Raw genomic sequence first — 19,391 nt, forward strand, 5'->3', positions numbered from 1 at the left:
GTTTCCCCGATGCTCTCGAGCGGGCTGAATTGACTGTAAAGGGACTTCCGTTTAGATGAGGAGTTCGGCCAGAATTTCAGAATACGCGTGTGTGTGCGTGTGTGTGTGCTCGTGCGTCCGCGCGCGCGCGTGGAGGCAGCGGGAAGCGGTGATGGGATGGAAACCCTTGGCCAAACCCGTTTGGGACGCCGCGAGCCTCCCCTCCATCACCTGAGCCCTCAGGCCGAGCGACCCAGCTGGCTGGGGTTTCGGAACCATTCTGCACCGCGAGATACCTCGGAGTGCGCAACTGGCAATTCGGAGGCTCTGGTTGCCGCCGCCAGCGGTACACGATTTGCTAATCTCGTTTTAGTGACACCCATAATTTATAAGTGGAGAGACCTGAAAAATAAAGCCCCCGCCGTGCTTGTGCCCTTCTTCGGGGTGCATGCCGGCTGATCTGAGTGGCAGGGGTAGTTGGGGGTGGGGAAGAGAGACACAGACAGTGAAAGAATAAACGTGCGGCAGTCACACAATCTTACCTCCGGGACGAAAGGACACGGTTCCTAGAACTGAGATTTCCATAGCCCGTCTGCATCCCAGCTGTTTTTCCCGTAGGCGCTTTCCTGCCTAACACCGCCTTCTGACTAACTTGGACAAGGCTTGAGCTGACCCCCTCCTTTTTTCCTCCCTTTTTTTCTTTCCAGATATTCCCTAAACTCAACCCAGGCCAAATCCAGAAGTCGGTACAGTACAGAGCTTCCATTCAATCGTGGGGGTGGGGGGGGGGGGAGGGAATCCCGTTTACAGTTTCTCTTAGGCAGATGGAAGAAGTAGATGGTTACAGGACTTTGGCAGGGTGCGTGGGGATGCCATGGGGTGTTGGTGTCAGGGAATCGCGATTTCTCTTAGGTATTGGTGTTGCAGGTAAGGTTCCCAGATTCCAGTTGCCCTTGTGCAGAGCTGCAGTGTCGGTGAGAGTGGAGGGTGATCCGCGTCTGATTAGAGGGGAATGGAGGAGGGTGACGTGGGGGAGAAATGGACCCTGTACAGGCTCCACGGACACACATTGTGTTAGTTCGTGTCTGTGCCGCTCTACGCTGCCTTTGGGAGCTTTTTGAGAAAGGTAGTATACTCAGGCTTTTTCTCCCCTTCTTCATCGTCATCCCCCCACTCCCAACCCCGCCCCCGCCGCCTCAATGTGTTTAAAAAGAAGGGAATACCCTTCTAAAATAAGTTAAAAATCTTTCTCTGACTTTCCATTTGAGATGCCAAAAGGATTAAATAAATGAAACTTTATTTACAGAGGAGTTTATCCACAGACTCAGCGACATCTCTGGTCTTTGGCCTTATTCTAATTCATGGTGGTAATTACCCTTCGTTTCTTTAAGTGCAATAGATTTATTGCCTTAGAGACTATGCACAGTTTGATTGAATTATTCATTTTTTTTTCTTTGGTGTAGACTGCATCTGGGGACTCTGATGTGACGTGTAGATTTTTTTTTTTTTTCAGGAACAAAGGGAATGTGGAAATGAAAGAGAGAGGGAGAGAGAGGCTGGCAGATGTAATGAGACGCGGTGAAGGTGTACGCAGACTGGCACTCCCACTCCTCCCTTCTGCTCTCACTGCAGCCCTGGGTAACTCGCAGGCTAACACAAACAGCTTTTCTCCCGCAGCCTGCCCTCTGTCACTGTAAGTACATCAGCCTTCTCTTATCAGCATGCAGATTCCAGCCACGCACTCCCTAGCCTGGCTTTGCACCTTAGACAGCAGAAGCGCATTTAAAAATTAACTTTCCTAAGCTAGGAAAGGCATGTCTGTAAAACTTATTTTTGATTTATCTTTATTTTTCTTTGGAAAAAAGTTCATGCATTTTTACCACTTTCCCCCCACCTCCTTTGTGGCGGTGCTGTGCCGCTACTGTCGCTACCGCTGTGATCTTCCTAACAGAAATGACACGCAGATTCAAATGAAATTTAATATTATTCTCTATCCACTTAAAGTCGAGGGACAATACTTTGTCCTTTTGCAGAATGACATCTTAAGGAACGCAGGACATTATTCAGTTTGCTTTTAGCTTTTGTTGCTGAAACACGAGTTCCGACCTCTTGGAGGCAGAGCCCCAGGGGCACTGTTATTTGGGAGTTCAGGTTATTTGGTTACTTCAAACTTAAATGAAGTGCGATGGGCAGCTGGAGTGTTGGTATGTTTGTTATCCCCGTTTAAGGAAACCAATTGCTAAAACTTCTCCGTACTGACTTGAAGTTTTCAACTTCTTCCCTTTTGGCTTTTACACTCTCTCATTTATCCTTCGTTTCAGTAAAAGTTCTTCTCGGTGTTTGGGAGCGATTGACATTTATGCTTGTCCAATTTATACAGTAGCTTTGAAGTCCTTCCTGAAAGAAGTTAGCGACTTTAATATGAAATCATGTAGGTCTGAATTGTCTGCCCGGATGGTGTAAGGAGTCTTTCAAAGCGGGAATTCGAGGTTTTAATAGCCGTTATGATTTTTGCGTGGGTGTTTCAAATACTAACTTCTCAAGCAGAATTAATTGCGTTGTCCTTCCCAAGTTCAGGGGGACTTCTTTCCAGGAACCGTGTGCGCCTTTCCTTTTGCGAGTTCGCGCCTCTTCTCTGGAGGTGCGAGGCCAAAGTTAGCAAAGCCGAATTGCCTTTGCTGGTTGCGGTGCGCAGGGACATTCGGACAGCACAGAGGCAGCGACTGCTGCGGGCAGGTAAGTCAGCCCCACCCGCTCGCCCCTCCTTCCCTCCCAGGTTCCCCCGAGCTCAGCGCCCGGGGTTCTTGCGCCGCGTGGGGCTCCAACCGCCAGGGTATGTGAGCTTATGAGTGCCTGGATCTGGCCAAGGTGCCTGGGTGCCCTCTGCTCCTCCCGGAACTTCTCCGAGCCCGCAGGCCGGTGCGGACCAGGTAGGTGGAGAGCCCAGCACTTTAGCGGGCTGCTGCGCTCTCCGCCTCTCCCACTTCATTGGTATAGCCAGCGCCCGAGACTTTAGAGGAAACCCTTAGCTCGCACCCCCGCCCCCAGGGCCACGTGTCACTCCATGCACAGCCTGAAGTACGGCATCGAGACCCCAAACTTTAGTTTCCTTCCTTTAGGGATCAATATTGTTACTTGCTCCGGGTTCCGTCTTACCAGTCTACTTTGCTATCAGTTTATTAGATACAATCTAAAAGGGGTTCCTGCCACTCCTTTTCGGAAAGTTCATCGCGGCCGGGTATTAGGGCCTTCCGTGGACGCCAGAGATCTTGATAATGTTTCCTTCCTTTCCTTCTTGCCTCCCGCTAGCGGCCTGCATCTGGTCGGCAGGGTCAGTCTTGCCCACCAGAACCCCAATTGCTCTGTGATTTAAAGAGACGGACGCGCGGTATTTGGAGAGCCAAACTTGTCGCAGCAGATTGGAGGAACCCAGTCGCGCTCCAGCCTTTCTGTCCCTGATGTTTCACCTCTCTATGTGGCTCTTCCCTGAGGACTTGGTCTTTGAGACATAATCTACACCCCTCTTTTCTCTGCAGGCATTTAGTACAGGTCCTTCAATGTTAACCTCTTTAGGCTTTGGAGAGGATTTTTGGTCGTTGTGGTTGAGTTCCAGGGCAGACAGCTGAGGACTGCGAGGCTCTGGAACAGGCCCAACTACACTCTAACACACACAGAGGAGATCTGACTCCTGTCCTGGCTAGAAACACCAGTCTGAGCTTGCCCCTTGGGCCTTAGAGGTCAAGGGGCCGGCAGGCAGTTCTGGGAGCCCTGGCCTTTAAGAGCTCCCCAGCAAGGTACCAGGGCATACTTCTCATTGACCTCCAAGCTCTGGTGCCTAGAGACAGATTTTCCAGTCCTGAAAGTCACCATGGGTGGTGGAGACACAAGATTTCTTGCTGGGGGCTAACTCTCCTCCCAAAAACTTGAAGTCAGTTTAACTCACAGTCCCCAAGCTACCAGTCTTCAAGTATTGTATTTCCTGGTGGGCCAGGAGCATATGACTATTTCTTCTGCCCCACAGATCCTAGGTGCTCATCTTCACTCTTAATCTCTGCCTTTTTCTTATCTGGAGTTTATATGAAACCAACATGGAGTATACTTTAAAAAGGCAGTATATGATCGAAAGCTCAGTTTCTGTTCCATCTTCTGTGCTTGCATCCTGTCTCCATTTTCTTCAAAGATATGTAATAGAGATGAGACTTTCTCCCCTTTATCTTTGATCAGTTCATCTGTGGGAGCTCTTCCTCATGTGGGCAACTTTAGATTGTCCTGAAACTTTCTGATTTCTCCAGTTAGCATTCATGACTCCTCTCTTTTGGTCCATATGTCCTTTCACAAAGTCTTTTTCGATGAAGTGTCTCAAAGCGGCCATCTCATATGAGTTTCTATACAGTAAGGATCTCTCCTTCACAAATCTCTGCAGGTTATGCTGGTGCTTCAGAACCTCTTTCCCAGCTTTTATCTTGATGTAGTTTTGACTTTCCACTGACTTCAGTTTCTCAAATCTAGTCTATTTCTTTGGGCCTGGGTTAAGGCAGGCCAACCTCACCTCGTGCATACTGCCTCTAGTTAGCCCTGTACTGCTATCAAAGCTAGTTTTCTCATCTATCTTTTATATTCTGCATCTCTACTACCTGAGACCTTATTCCCTGTCCTGGTCCTCCAGCTTTTTTTTGCACTGAGATAAAGTTTCAGGTGTCTACTTCTTTATGACATTCTGTGTCTTTCAAATCTATAAATCTACCCTACACATGACTCAAAGGGAATCTTTATTTAGGTTTTTCTCTGGGGGTTGTTTATTAACATAACTTTCTACATCTGACTTAGGCATTTTTATATGTCATCCTGGGTGACTGAAACTTTTCATCTTCAACAACCTTTAACCTTTAATCCACCCCTCTTGAAATTGTTTCTCTAAATCTTTTCCTCCACAAAGTTGAGGTAATATACATATATCACCCACGCAATCCCAAACAATGAAGACTTATCCATATAACAGTATAACAATTGTGGAATTGTTTTATTTGTTGTTGTGAAAATCTAATTTTTTTTGGTGGTTTGTATGTGTCCTGTTATTTATAATATTTAGAACCCATAAACTACATAATCCATATGGCCTCTAGAACACTGCCGCGTCCTGTGTGAATTGCTTTTTCTTTTCTTTTCTTTTTTTTCAATGTTTCCTCCTCTGTCGTTTAAAATGTTTCTCTTCCCCCATTTGCTGAGATCTTACTAAGTGGTGTCTTTTAATCATCTCTGCTTCCTTCATCTCTTTCTTTTCTCTCTTTTGACTACTTCTCCTTTTCATTTTCCTTCATCCTTCTTATTGTTCATCCTAACATCCACCCTTCTTGTCTTCTCCCTGGCCTGCCTGTCCTTCCTCTTCTCCGTTTGTCTCGTGACTTGCTTTTGTGGTCTAGTTCTATCTCTTAGTACTTCTTAACATTCAGCCCATGCCTCCTTCTATCACCTAACTTTTCCAAAGCACAAGCTACCATTCCTACATTTTCCTTTACCATTTGACTTCCTCACTTTCTGCAGTTTGATCCTTTTTTTTTCTCTCCCAGTTGCCTACCTTTTCCATGCTACAGTTTGCCTTTCTCCTGACTCCTCCTCCCAGCAGCCCTAACCCCAATAGAGCTCTTTTGGTCCTTTTCCCCTCAGCCTGCCTCTCCCCCACCTAGTACTTGTGCCCATTCTCCTCTGACCCCGACTCTCTCTCTTCTTTGTCTCCTTCTAGTTCTCCCCTAGTAGTTGCTTCACTGCCTCTTTCCAGGCGCTTTCCCCAGTTCCAATCTCTGGTCTCGCTGGTCTCTCTGCCCTCCTCTCTCTTTGCGGCTCTCTCTTGCCTTTGCCTCCCGCTCTCCCCTCCTTCTTCCCCCGGCCCGCCCTCCTCCCTCCCAGCTTCTCTGCCTGGCTCGCTGCCTCCCTCGCCTCTTGTCTCATCTTGCCTGTGTTGTCTGGGAGGGGAGCCCTGCCTCCTCTCCCTCGCTCAGATCAATGCCCTGGCCACTCACTTTCTGATGTTGCACGACGGGAAATGCTTTGAATACTTACGACATGGCCGCTCACACTGATTGCCAAGATTGACAGCACTAACCATCGCCTTCACTTGTTCCAGGGTGAAGCCCCTAGTCACCCCGCTCCGCGCGCACCTCCTGGCACCCCGGCGGCAAACTTCTGCCGCTCTGCACTGCCCCCGCCCGGGGCGGGACACCCCCGCAGACCTGAGTTAACGGGCTACGCCGGCCGCGGCGCTGGGGGGTTCTGTTCCCTTGCTTCCCGGACTGTGCCAATTGACCTAGCACCGACTCCCCTTACTTTTAATTTTTTTTTATTTGTATCTTTCCCTTTTTCTTTAATGCCATTTACTCCTGCGGCGCAGCGCACAAGGAGCCCTCCCGCGCGGTACCATCCTGGAGCCCGCCCAGGTAACCGGGACGGAGCGAGCGATCTCGAGAGCGAGGGAGGCAGAGCCAGGGCGCGCGGCCCGCTGTGAGCTACCTGTTGGGGCGCCGGAGGGGGCAGGGGGCAGGAGCCCAGGGTCTGGCCGCCGTCCCCCGGCGTCCTCCGCTCCTGCCCTTCCGGGCACTCCAGGGTTAGTTTCTGTGAGCTGGGACCGAGGGGCTGGGGCAGGACAGGCAGAGGGACGAGAGCCGAGCGAGCGGAGCCCTGAGAGGGCGCGGGTGGTTGAGAGCCGCGGCTGCCGGGCCGGGGAGGGTTTGCGTACTTGGCTGGGGAGGGGAAAGGAGGAGGAGGAGCGGGAGGAGGGCGCTCCGAGGGGCCGACGCGGAGGGGGAGTGGAGGGAGAGAAAGGGGCCCCGGCGCCCGCGGCTCGCTGGTGGACGCGCTTGATCCCGAGGATGCGTCCCCCTCTTGGAGAGTTGCGCCTTGTTCCGGAGTGACAGATCTGCGTGGCAGGCATCTGTTTTTCTCCCCTTCACCTCCCCTCCAAAAAATCCACTCTGAGAAAACACATGTTGTAGCCGTAGATAACTGTGCATAGGACACTAAGGCAAAAGGGCAGGGACAGGGACACAACGCAACCCTTGACAACAGAAAGCTGTTATCGCCATCCTAAGTATTCGTCGGGAAATCTGTCTGCCCTCTCGGCCCACCTCACTCCTCCACCTCCGCCTCCCCGCATAGATATTCTAATCTATATAATTGGGAATGATGTGAAAAAGAAGTCAGGTGGCTTAGAGAATGAATTTGTAAGTCTCCGTGAAGTTTGAGGTAGGTATTTCATTGAAGTTCGCGCAAGTGTGTGATAGAGGAAGCTTGTGTGGCTGCGTGTGTAGTCATCCCCCCTTGTTCTGTGAAAGCAAATGCGTGTCGGCTTTGAAGGTTCAGATGGGACCGCTGGGCGGTAATGCCCTCCATGTCCACAAGAGGGCAACATCCCGAGGGCTTTGTGAGCGCTGTATCTCTTGTTACCGCTGCAGGCTTGGGTTTAGAGAAAAGTTATACTGAAACTTTTAAAAAACTGATAGCACAACTTATTTTGCGATACTAAAAAAAGAAAGATATAAAGGAAAAAAAAAGAGGGAAGCGAAGAAAGAAGAGAGAAAGAGAAAGGCAGGTAGCCAGTCTACCCCGGGAGAGCCCTAGTCACACCGAGACTAGGGGGAGGGCTGTTTTAATTGTGGGTTTGGCCGACTGACGACTGGAGTGCCCTCCTCGGCTGTCTTAGTTGTAGCCGGAGGTCATGTAAATCGACCTTAAAAGAATGCATAAGCCATAAATTAAAATAAACCCTCATCCAAGGGCTGATCCATAAGTAGACAATATCCAACCTGGACAAAACGGGCTTCCCTTGCGAGCCGACCTAAACCGCATCCCCCAAAGAATAGAGACTAAATGCAAAGTAAGTTTCCTAGCAAATATTTTGTTTTCTTGAAAAGTGTTGGGTTGATTCGCTGTGTGACTGCGACGCCACCGTGTTCGGAGCGCTTCAATGTCAGCCAGGCTCTGGGTGCGGGAGGTCGGGAGGACCCGCTGAGCTTCTGGGATTCTTAATGCTACCCCCACCCCACCCCGATTTCGATTCGGAAACTTAGGATGTTTGTGGGGTTGACACAGGGCGGGCGGGAGTCGAGGATCTCCGCCGCTCTCTCGCCGGAATGAAGTTTACTCGGAGGAGTTCATAAAGAAAACCCGGGTCGCTAGAAAACGCTTGCGCTCCCTCCTCCCACCCTCACCCCACCGCAGCTCTGCCGCAACTTTCCCGGGACACCGCTCGAGTTGCCTCCAGCTCCCTCCGCTTGTCTCCTTTCCTTTCCCCTTTCCCTGTTTTTGGACAGTACTTTTTAATGATCTTTTCAGGAATAAACAAACCGAATTCCAAGCCCATCCGAAATCCAAGTGCTAACTGATCTGTGGTTCTCTTTACCCTGGCCGCGAGGGCAGTGGTGCCTGACCTGGCGGGAGCGGGGGCGAGGGGTAGATTAGCCCCGCCGGGCGCGGACTTCGCCACGGAGTCAGCCGGCGGAGCGCACGGTCGCCGGCTCGTTTCTTCCCCGCCCCGCGTCCCTGAGCCCAGCCGGCGCCCTCCGTCCTTCTCGGCGCCCTGCCGGGGCCCCGCCACCCGCCGCTCCTCTGCAGCCCGGGCCGCGGTCCGCTGCTCCCGGGCTCGGCCCAGGGCAGGGGGCGGTGCTGCCACCCGCCCCGGGGCCCAGCCGGAGCCCCAGCGCTCCCGCGGGAGCTGCTTTCTTCCTTCTCCCTTAAAGGGCCGGGCATAGAAGGGAAAGGGCTTGTGCAAAGGCTGCTGGGGTTGTGCTCCGATGCCGGGAGGAGCGGCCCGGGGCTGCTGAGGACAGATTAACTCTGTGCCCGGCTGCTTCCCGGGCGCTCCGCAAAGCTTTAAGATAAAAAGAATTGGTGTGTTCGGAGCAGATAAAAGGTGGCTGTCGCCAGCCTGTTTTGAGTTTTATTTACGCTCTCTTAGGTTGACCAAGTTTGAAAACGTTGTTTTGTGTGAATTGTCAGATATTGAATGCCGCCCCTATTTGGGGACTAAAAATAAGTCTTCCACTGAACTGGCGGGGCTGGGCTGTTTGCGAGATGGGCTGTCTTGGGCTGCTTTTATGTGTGAGACTCTGTGAGGGCCGCGCTTGAAGTTTAGGGCTAGAGGTGGCCCGAAGCCGTCCTTGTGGCAAACTGGGCTGGGCTCCGGACCTCCCGCTGCACTGTCAATGGGCGCTCGGATGACGTCCGTGTCCCGGGCGCCGGTGCTAGCGCCGTACTCCGGCGGCCAAATGGCCCTGGCTGGACGGCCCAACCAGCAACCCGGGGGAGTAGAGATGAGAGAGGGCCCCTCTACTCCCGCCCACCAGGGTCTTTTCTCTCCTGCCCTTTCTAGTCACATGCCGAGGTTTTTCCCCGGGTCCCGAGGAGAACAGACACAGCCCCGCCCAGTCTATTTCTAGGAGGTGGGTTTGTTGAATAAAAAAGGTCAAGTGGTCAGGTCTGCGAGCTGGTCCATGGCGAGGGGGGACAGGACGGACACCTGGCAAGGCCTGCCCTGCCTGTCCCCCCAACCCTGGCCGGCCCGCCCGCCCACGGCTGGCCTCGGTAGGCCACATTCTTGCGCTAAGTTCGTGAGGCTGTGGGAAAAGCAATCCTGAACCGGCCAAGGGCCGGCGAAGCTGATCCCGCAATGGCATTTTGTTTTGAACAGTTGCTGGGGTTGACGTTTCCTCATAAGGTAAGGTGTCACTGGACAGTCGGCTGCCCAAATGCCACATGTATAATTAGCCTGCGCACTCAGCACCTCTTCCCTGAGGCCCGCAGGCACGGGCTTGGCCGACCCGGTCCGCTCAGCTCCGTTCTGGGTTCCAGGATTCCCGAGGGAGGGCTGAACCGGCCAGGGCAGCCTCGGGAGGCCGTGGCAGAGAAGACTGTGACGGTGTAGCCTTGTCTTGGATTTTAAAAATATTTTCTTTTCTTCTCTTCCTATTTTATCTTCTTGTTTTTCGGCTGTTGAGGAACTATTGGTAAGAGGGGTACTGGACACCAGGGCAGAGTACAGACTGAATGGGAAAAGGAGATGCAGAGAAAATCTGGCAACATACCTATTCTTCACACCCCACCCATGGGGGAGGGCTGCTAGTGGCCCTCTGCACCAACCCAGTAAGACCATCCCAGGCTTGGCATTGTATGTCCTGGCTTTGGTAGGGACTTCAGGCTTCTAGGTTGGATTGTTCACCTGTCTCTGTGCTCCCTCTCACCCCCACTCCCACAGGTCTCTCAGAAGTTAGTGTCTGTGCTCTGATTGCAGCTTCTGGTTACCCCCTCCAGGCCTAGCCATTTGGGGCTGCTAGTGATCACTGTGGGAAAGCCTGGGCAGATCTGCTATCTTTCCCTGTCTCACTCTGGTTCAGCCTGGGGTTCTTAGGAGCAGTGCCTTGTTGTTGCTTGAGCTTCCTGCCTAGCTTCCTAGATCCCAGTGTCAGGTCTGCTTTAGCCTGCACTCTGGCAGAGACCAGATTTCTGCAGCCGTGAACATGACTTTCCCTCTGTCACCCTGTGCAGTTACCCTGGAATTCAACACTTAGGATTAGGCACTTGCATCAGTCTTCCTCCTCCCCTTGCTTCTAGGCCACTCAGATATTCCTGTTACCTACTAGAAGATTCTTTTTTATTTCAAAACAAGCAAACAAGTAAACATCCTAAATCTTTCACAAGTTTAGTGGGATAGGATTAGCTTTTCTTTTCTTTTTTTTTCTTTTTTTATTTGAGATGGAGTCTGGCTCTGTCGCCCAGGCTGGAGTGCAATGGCATGATCTCGGCTCACTGTAACCTCTGCCTCCTGGGTTCAAGCGATTCTTTGCCTCAGCCTCCCGAGTAACTGGGATTACAGGCACACGCCACCACGCCTGGCTAATTTTTGTGTTTTTGTAGAGATGGGGTTTCACCATGTTGGCCAGGCTGGTCTTGAACTTCTGACCTCAGGTGATCCGCCTGCCTCAGCCTCCCAAAGTGCTGGGATTACAGGCATGAGCAGTCGCACCTGGCCCAGGGTTAGCTTTTCTATGGCAGCAAAAGTGTACCTTTCTTGTTGGGAAATGGGGACACAGTTTATTAAGTTGCATTTGCTTTTCATTGAACTGATAAAATATTTCATTTTCTCATAATAGGAGAAAAGTTATGACTGATTTAGGTATCTTCTGTGCAGTTTTGAAAGTTCCTTTTTGAGTACACATATGTGAGCACATGGGCAGTAGGCCAAATGACAAGTAGATTGTTTTCCTTCTACATTTTTGAAAACTTCATAAATCAAGAGAAATTGTCCCTATTAAAAAAAAGCAAACAGCCGAAAAACAAGTGTTTCAAACTCTGAAAGCAAGTGAGCATCACAATTATTAGGTCTAGTTTAAGACTAAAGATAGTAAGTAACCAGGATCCACATATCAAGTACCAGGGCATTAATTCCACAGGCATACTGACATCCTCTGTTGCTTTTCTCATGTATTACCAACACCTCCTTTCTTTTCTCTTCTCCACCATATTCCTTGAGTTATAGTGGCAAAACTAGATAGCTTTTTGTTTATTGTTTATTCTGTTTATTGTTGCTTTTATTTGATGTTTTGGAAATCATGAGAAGGAACATCCTCTTGGTGTATATGTATTTTTTAAAATGCACAAAAAATTGAGTTCTTTATTATGGAGCATGATATAAATTCCTATAATAGTATATTGTGTCACTACAACACATTATATTATAAAGATAAATATAAAAATATTAATAAAACAGCATCAAGTACCTATACCTTACGCTGGTTCTATAATGGATTTGGTAACTGAATGCCTAGAAGAAATGAGATTAAGTAGGAAAATTATATTGTCTGTTGGGCATTTTTTCAATAGTAGCAGAAAACAACAGATATTTTTCATTTTAAGGGAAAAGCATATATGTACAATATGTTAACATAACTGGCAAATTTTTCTTTTATAATGCTCTAAAATATATTACTGTAAAAATGATAAATTTTGATGGCATTATTGAGATTTTATGTCTGTTTCTATTTGACCTCTTTTAGGAATTATTTAGTTATTGGTCACTGATGAAATTGCTACACATATCTATCTTATATTGAATGTATCAGTGACTTTTAAATAATTTTCTTTCAATTAGTACAATAGGTACTGGAATAAATGAATTTCTTTTGAAAATGATAATATACATTGGCTTTAACCCCTACTTTTAATATTTTCTATGCTTTTCTGTTTTGTTTGGTTATGTATCTCTTTCCATGTTTGAAAGCATTCTCTTGTTAGTGAGAGAATTCATACATATATATATTTTTCACTATTTACAAACAACTTTCTATGAAAGTATAGAATAGTACAGCAAAAATTTTGGTTTATCTAAGAGCTATTTGTTTTAATATAGTTTAGGGATGCATATATATCAATTGATGTTTTTCAAGTCAAGTGAAACATTCCATCAAGCTAATGTGTCTGAGAATACCATATCAGGCACAGACAGGTACTAGAAATGATAAAACACAGATAACTTACAGTAAGATGTTTTGCAGATGGGATGTATTATCTGCTCTCATGAGGTTAGATGGGCCATATTACCATTAAAAAATTAATCAAGTTATTTCACAATTATCAAGTTATGTAGGTATGTGAGATTTAATGATAACAGATTTTATTATAGAAATAAGCTAAAAATGAACATTCACTGCTGTTTAGAGGAAGAAATGGACTATCTTTGGGTTTGGATTGCTTCTTAAGAAATATGCCTCTCCTCTATTATTTTTTCTAATAAGGAAAATAATGTATTAGAACAGTTTATGTATTAATCCTGAGTGTACATTTTCTACTGATTATGCCCTGAATCTCAATATTCAAGTAAAAAAACCTAGTGCTCCTATATAGCGTAGGAAAAGCAATTTTTATTAATGTAAACCCATTTTAAATGTGTAGCATATCCTTTTGGATTGAAGTTTTTCAAATGTGATCCCATACTCATTGTTTTGGTGAGCATTGTATCAGAAACTCTCACCATCCTTTCATTATATATTCATTATTTATTCACTGGAAAGTGTTTTTATTTTCCTTGTTCTGTGGAAAAGGGTAAAAGTGTTTCAGTTAATTATTTTGTTTAGACATTTAAACAAACTGGAAATAGTTCAAAATTTGCATTATGGTTTTTGATAGAGCTTTTCAATTTTTAAGTATTCATTGTAATAGTTTGGATAGAAATGTCAATTGAAGAATGTGGGTGGAGGGTGTAAAATGGATTATAATTTAAATCTACTGCAGACTCTCTCAGCTCCAAAACGAGTACTGGTCTGTTTTTCCTCAAATCTGTGGTAGTCTTAAAAAAGGGAACATGAAACCCTAAAACCTCAGAGAAGCAGTATCGATTCAGTTCCTAACTGCAAATCCTTCATATCTTTGCTCAAAATATCCAACTTTACACCAATATTAGCCATTCTTTTTATAGTGATACCATGCTTAGTAAAAAACTTCTAAGCACTGAGGTCAGGTGTTGAGATTGGATTCTAGTTTATTTTTTATGAATCAGATAAAGATTTCTGTGCATGAGACCATATGTGAAGATGAGAGAACAAGAACATTTCCATATCAAAGGCAATATATCTGAAGCTGCATGGTAATTAAAATGCAGTGGTTTGGACTCTGTGCACTAGCACTTAAGCAGAGCATTGCTGGGACCTTGTGCATCATGCAGGCGGTTGCCTCTTGCATACTTCTTGAAATACACTTATAATTTTGTACAAACATTTATGCCAGTCCACACTTTTCTGTGGATAATTTGTATTTCATCCAAACCATTCAAAGTAGAAGTTATTTTTTGAGCTACCCCCTCATTATGGCTTTTGTGCCTCAACTATTTTTATTCTTCTTGTTTGTATATCTTTTTACCAGAATGATGGCTTGTTTATATTCAGAATCTCTTCTTGCTCCTCTAAGACCCCTAATATATCACTCATATTTTATTATTCACTCAAAAAACTTTCATTTTTAGGAAAGATGTGAGTTATTTTCTGAGGTTAATTGTAGATGCTGTAATCTATTATAAACTAATAAACCACATTAAAAATCAACTGCCTACTTATTTCTACTTTATAATGCTAATATATTTAGTAATCCTCACAAATTTGCACAATACATATATTGGAAAACATCCTTTTTTAAATACTTAAAGAAAAATTCTGATATGTTTCTTTTCATTTAAATGGCATGAAAATGTGCAGTGGCGTTCTCTTTCATGATACTTCAAGTGAATAACGATCATTTGAAACTATGGAAATCTTTATATTTATCTAAAGAGTTATCTCTTTCCATTTATAGGGGGGTGTTTGATTTTATTTATCAAGAACTGAGTTAATATTTTAGCCTGTAACTATTTGGGGATAAAATAGTGAAATACAAAATCTAACAATTGGTAGTCCTGTGTTGTATATATTTTAGATATTTTTGCATCTTTGATGACCAACTTCAATTTGCTGCTCTGTAATCTACTGGCTTTTCTATTTCTGTATTTGCTCTTTTTCTACGAACATTTTGTTGTGGTGTGTGTGGCGAGGAATTCATTGATGTATTTTATTTACTAAGCTCCCATAGTCTATAAAGCCTTCTAAATATTTCTTTGGATTGATGCACCATGTATTAAAGAAGGCTAATGTGATATTATTAAATCCTTTAAGAGTTTTGTATGTTTTAACTATTTTGAATCAAATTACTTACGTATATTGATTTGATGCTCTTCAATGATGATATGCCTAAATAGGCATAATAAATATAAGATAAATTCAAAGCGCACTGTATGATGTGCATATTAGTGTGTATACAAACATTCTATGTTCTCTTGGTTCTCTCTTGATCTCTTTCTTCTCAGAAAAATCTCCCACGATAACCCTTGAAATGATCTGTTATCCTTGCTACCTTCAATAATTTGTTGTTTCCAGTCATCTTAAAGAGATGAGTTGTCTATCTTTAATATATCCATTCACATGTAAAAAGGGACTTTATGCTGTTTGTGATTTTGACTTCACCGAGCACAATTTCTTTGCTTCTTTGAAAAGTGGTTCTTTAAAATTAGACAAAGAAAATTAAAGATGCTTCACTTTCCAAGGCTACACAAGCCCAATATGTAGATAAAAGAAAATGCAACAGATTTTTTTTTTGTTTTTTTAAAGAGCATACTCATTCTTAGGCATAGTTGCATATGCTACATTTTATACTTTACAAATAGGTCATTGAATAACATGAAGACTTACTAAGTTCTAGACACCCTGAAGAGCATTTTTGAAACTGTGAGTCTTTACTTTTAAAGGATTTTTTCTTCTTCTGAAGATTTTCTTAGTTGGTAGGTAGAGAAACTTAGGTGTGGTTGTCTTGATACTAAGCAAGTTATTGACAGAACTGAGTAAGAATGCTCCCAGCTAAGAGAGAGTAGTTCATTGTAATTTCTTGGGGAGGAATATTGAAGGTCAGGAAAATTTTTATTTTCTCAGAAATAATTTCCAACTAGGTCCATGGGCATTGAACCTTCTGTGTATGATAAATCAGCTTCTCTCCTCCCCATATATCCATGGTATAATCTCTAAGCCTCAGTTTCCTTATCTATAAAATGGGAATAATAATAATAATATCTGCATCATAGGGTTGTTTTGAGGATTAAATGAGATAAACTAATTAAAGCACTAAGCCAAGGGATTGGTATAAAATAAACATTTAATACATGTTATTTGTTATGGTTGAAGTGGTTCTACACTTACAATTATCTGGATCTGGCTTCCCATTCCAGCTTTACTACATAATTGCTATGTAATCTTTGGGAAGTTACATAACTTGCTTCTTTTCCTCTTATGTAAAATAGAAATAGCAATATAGGTTCTTAACTTTCTTTCCTTGAAAGGAGAATTAATCTATGATCTGGAAGATTTGGGATAGAGTAATGACTAAATGTAGAGTTTACGTGTTCAACTGCTCAAATTTGATAAAACTACAATTCTAAGGCCTAGAAGAGAGTTTGAAAGGTCATTTCATTTGCCATTGCCATATAGTATTGATCATTCTTTATCCATTCTAATCAGTTAAGAAGTTCTCTTTATTTTGAAAGCCTGCCAAAAGGGGATTTTATAATCTTTGGTTATATATATCAATGATTAACAGCAAGGATTTCTTTGTGTCAAATATACCCATCTCAATCTGTTTTCTCTTGCTTTCATTTTAAGAAAAAATGAAAGCAGACATTCTTCTTCACTTGAATGATAGACCTATATGTGTGAAGAGCAAAATTAAACTTCCAATTTTGATTTTTTGAAGATTTTCTTTTATTTGCTAAACTAGTTGTGTGACCTTGGAAAAGTAATGCAACCTCTCCAAATCTCAATTTTCTAATTTTAAAAATGGGGATGGTGATATAATTTATTCCATGGTTTGTTAGAAAGATTAAGTTTGAAGATACTATATATATACACATATATATACATAGAAGTGGGTAGAACAGTTTTGGACAACTGTGTTAGGATAAATTGACAATAGTTATATGATCAGTATAAGAACCATGGCATGAGAAAGCCTCTTATTTTCTCTTGTATTTATAGTACTCGTCAGGCTTTAAAGTGCTTTCATATTCATTGCCTCACTCAATAAAAGGTATGTGGAGTAGATAAACTTACCAGCCATACTAATTTTCTACTTGATATGAATCAATGTTTCAACTGGGTTTTGCTTCAGGATATTACTTACTTCGAACAAAGCTTGTATGTCATAAGTTAGAACTGGCTTTTTTGGCCCTCTTATTTCCCAATCTCTTTTGATATAATGTCAGTGCTCATTTATTGTATTTTCATACTTACTTCCAGAGCCAAATTATTGCTGCATTTCCCATACACCAATGTAAAAGAATAATACCATGTTGATCAGAAGCATTAAATATCAGTTCTGTATGTCTTTGATTAATACAAATTAGAAAATTATGTAACAATAAGTGTGGCAAGTTTGATAGAAAACACTCTTTCAAAATATGAGGTTCATTAATAAAAGAATCCTTGATGGTGAAAAGGTTGAGAAGAACTTGATTACATAATTTCAAAGATGAAAATGCATGGTACTAATGAAGAGGTATAGATATAGGTGATTCTGTACAGTGTGCTAATTACTATCATGGCGTTATATATAAGAGCAGAAGTACCTATGTCAGGGAAAGCTTCTAGTAGGAGATGGCCTTTGATCTGTGATTTAAAGGATGATGAGGAATTGGCTTTAGGTAACATCCTAAAGAGCACTGAACATGGGGGAACATTTGACAGTATAACTAGCTTTTCTGTAGATCTGACACTGAAATGTCTTGGACATGTTTCTTTGTGATTCCTAGAAAGGCTGTGTCTGTCATGAATGTGATATGGACATAAGCCAGCAGCTTAGCTACTGCACTTCTCTTTCTTAGCTCAGTTTTGTGGTCAGGAACATTGTGAGTGTGTTTTAAGGTACAGAGGAATCTTTCAAATTATTACTTTCCTTCAAATATGTCAACTAGGTATGAAAATTACAGCAATTGGCTTATTAATATATGAACTGATGATCAGGGCTGTGAGTTAATAAAATCTTGTATCTTACACCGTAATACACTTTTAGAAAATGGACAAGCAAGATCTTAAAGAAAGAGCTGTGTCTGAAAGCTTTTAGATCTAGGTGTTATTTCTGTTTCCCTTATGTGATGCAGCTCTTTAGGTGCCTCATATTTATAATTAAGTTTTTCTAATGGCAAAGTGGGCATATATCGTAACTTCTTTTTTATTGAGAGATAATATGAAAATAAATTAATCCTCAGAGTGGTTATTTGAGGTTTTTGGAAGAAATACAAATTATAATTATACAATGATAATGATGAACAGTAGTAGTGGCAGAAGCAGCAGTAGCAGCAGTAAACCTCTTTACTCCTGATAACTTTCCAATAGGGATGATAAATCCACTTATTAGGTTTTTGTTTTTTCAATCTTTTTGTTTGTTTCTGTTTTTAAGAGACGGGGTCTTGCTCTGTTGTCTAGGCTGGAATACAGTGGTGCAATCATGGTTCATTGAAGCCATTCCTGGCCTTAAGCAATTCTCTTGCCTCAGCCTCCTGAGTAGCTGCGACTACGGAAGCCCATCACCATGCCTGGCTAATTTTTTTTTTTTTTGGTAGAGGTGGTATCTCACCAGGCTGGTCTTGAACTTCTGGACTCAAGTGCTCCTCCTGCCTTGGCCTTCCAAAGTGATAAAATTATCACTTTGGAATTAGGAGCCATCATGCCCACCTAATTTCGTAATCTGGAAACTCATGTTTTCTAATAACTTCTGAATGCCTTTTCTCTGAGCCAGCAGGCCTTTTATATTTCTAGTTTGGAAGCTCTCTGGTGTTTAATAACTTGTTTCTCCAAGTTAAACACACTTACTGAGTTTTGCAGCTTATATGACTGCGACATAATCACTTTCTGAAAAGGAATTGGTGGTCACATAGGCTAGAGGAGCTATGGCCGTGGTCTACAATGGCTGTAACCTATTTTCCTCACCACCACTTTGGCATCCTGGAGACTTGCATTGTTGGTAATGGCATAAAAAAAAAAAAATGATGAAATCTCTACATTAAAAAGAAAGGTTCTGAAATTTAGTAAATGAGGGGGAAAAGTACGTGAAAGTTATAGAAAACAGTTCAAAAACATCCTCTTAGTCATATTAAATTAGTTATGATGCTAAAAGCATCATATTTAAAGAACGTCTTCCTTTAAGGTTTTCAGTTAAGTTCCTTAATAAGAAGCCTAAACCAGGCTGGGCACGGTGGCTCACGCCTGTAATCCCAGCACTTTGGGTGGCCAAGGCGGGCGGATCATGAGGTCAGGAGATCGAGATCATCCTGGCTAACGCGGTGAAACCCCATCTCTACTAAAAAATACAAAAAATTAGCCGGGAGTGGTGGCGGGGGCCTGTGTTCCAGCTACTGGGGAGGCTGAGACAGGAGAATGGCGTGAACCCGGGAGGCGGAGCTTGCAGTGAGCAGAGATCACGCCACTGCACTACAGCCTGGGAGACACAGAGCCACAGCGAGACTCCGTCTCAAAAAAGAAAAAAGCAAAAACCGAAAAGAAAACAAAAATGGAAATAATATAGCAACTGAACAAACTTTAAATAACTTGGAAAACAGCATATTAATCAATTGAATCTCAGGAACATTTTTTACCCTTGACTCTGGAGACTTAAATACATAAGGAAGGAAAATTTTATTGTTTTAAAATTTCTTAGCTGTAGTCCTTTCCCACTATAACGATGCACAATTGAAGTAGATATATTGAGGTTTAAAAAAGGATTTTAACCTTGGAACCTTTAAAGGCATTTTTAAATAAATTGTCAGCTTTTTGATATCAGATTCTTTAAATGTTTACAGATAA

The 19,391-nt window shown here is 43.7% G+C and overlaps 1 protein-coding gene across 34 annotated transcripts in view; it reads left to right on the forward strand.

Moving 5' to 3' along the window:
• The first annotated feature begins 785 nt into the window (after positions 1 to 785).
• Positions 786 to 19,391, forward strand: part of SOX6 (SRY-box transcription factor 6) — a 658,308-nt gene continuing 639,702 nt past the window's right edge. For 12 of the 34 annotated variants that reach the window (XM_015435021.4, XM_074014213.1, XM_015435023.4 and 9 more), the window contains exon 1: positions 6,027 to 6,410. The gene's annotated coding sequence lies outside the window, so the exon portion shown is untranslated. The other 22 variants (XM_005578530.5, XM_074014205.1, XM_045370378.3 and 19 more) reach the window with 4 other exon arrangements.

Source organism: Macaca fascicularis, chromosome 14 (genome assembly GCF_037993035.2).
Source record: "Macaca fascicularis isolate 582-1 chromosome 14, T2T-MFA8v1.1".
Lineage (NCBI taxonomy): Eukaryota > Metazoa > Chordata > Mammalia > Primates > Cercopithecidae > Macaca > Macaca fascicularis.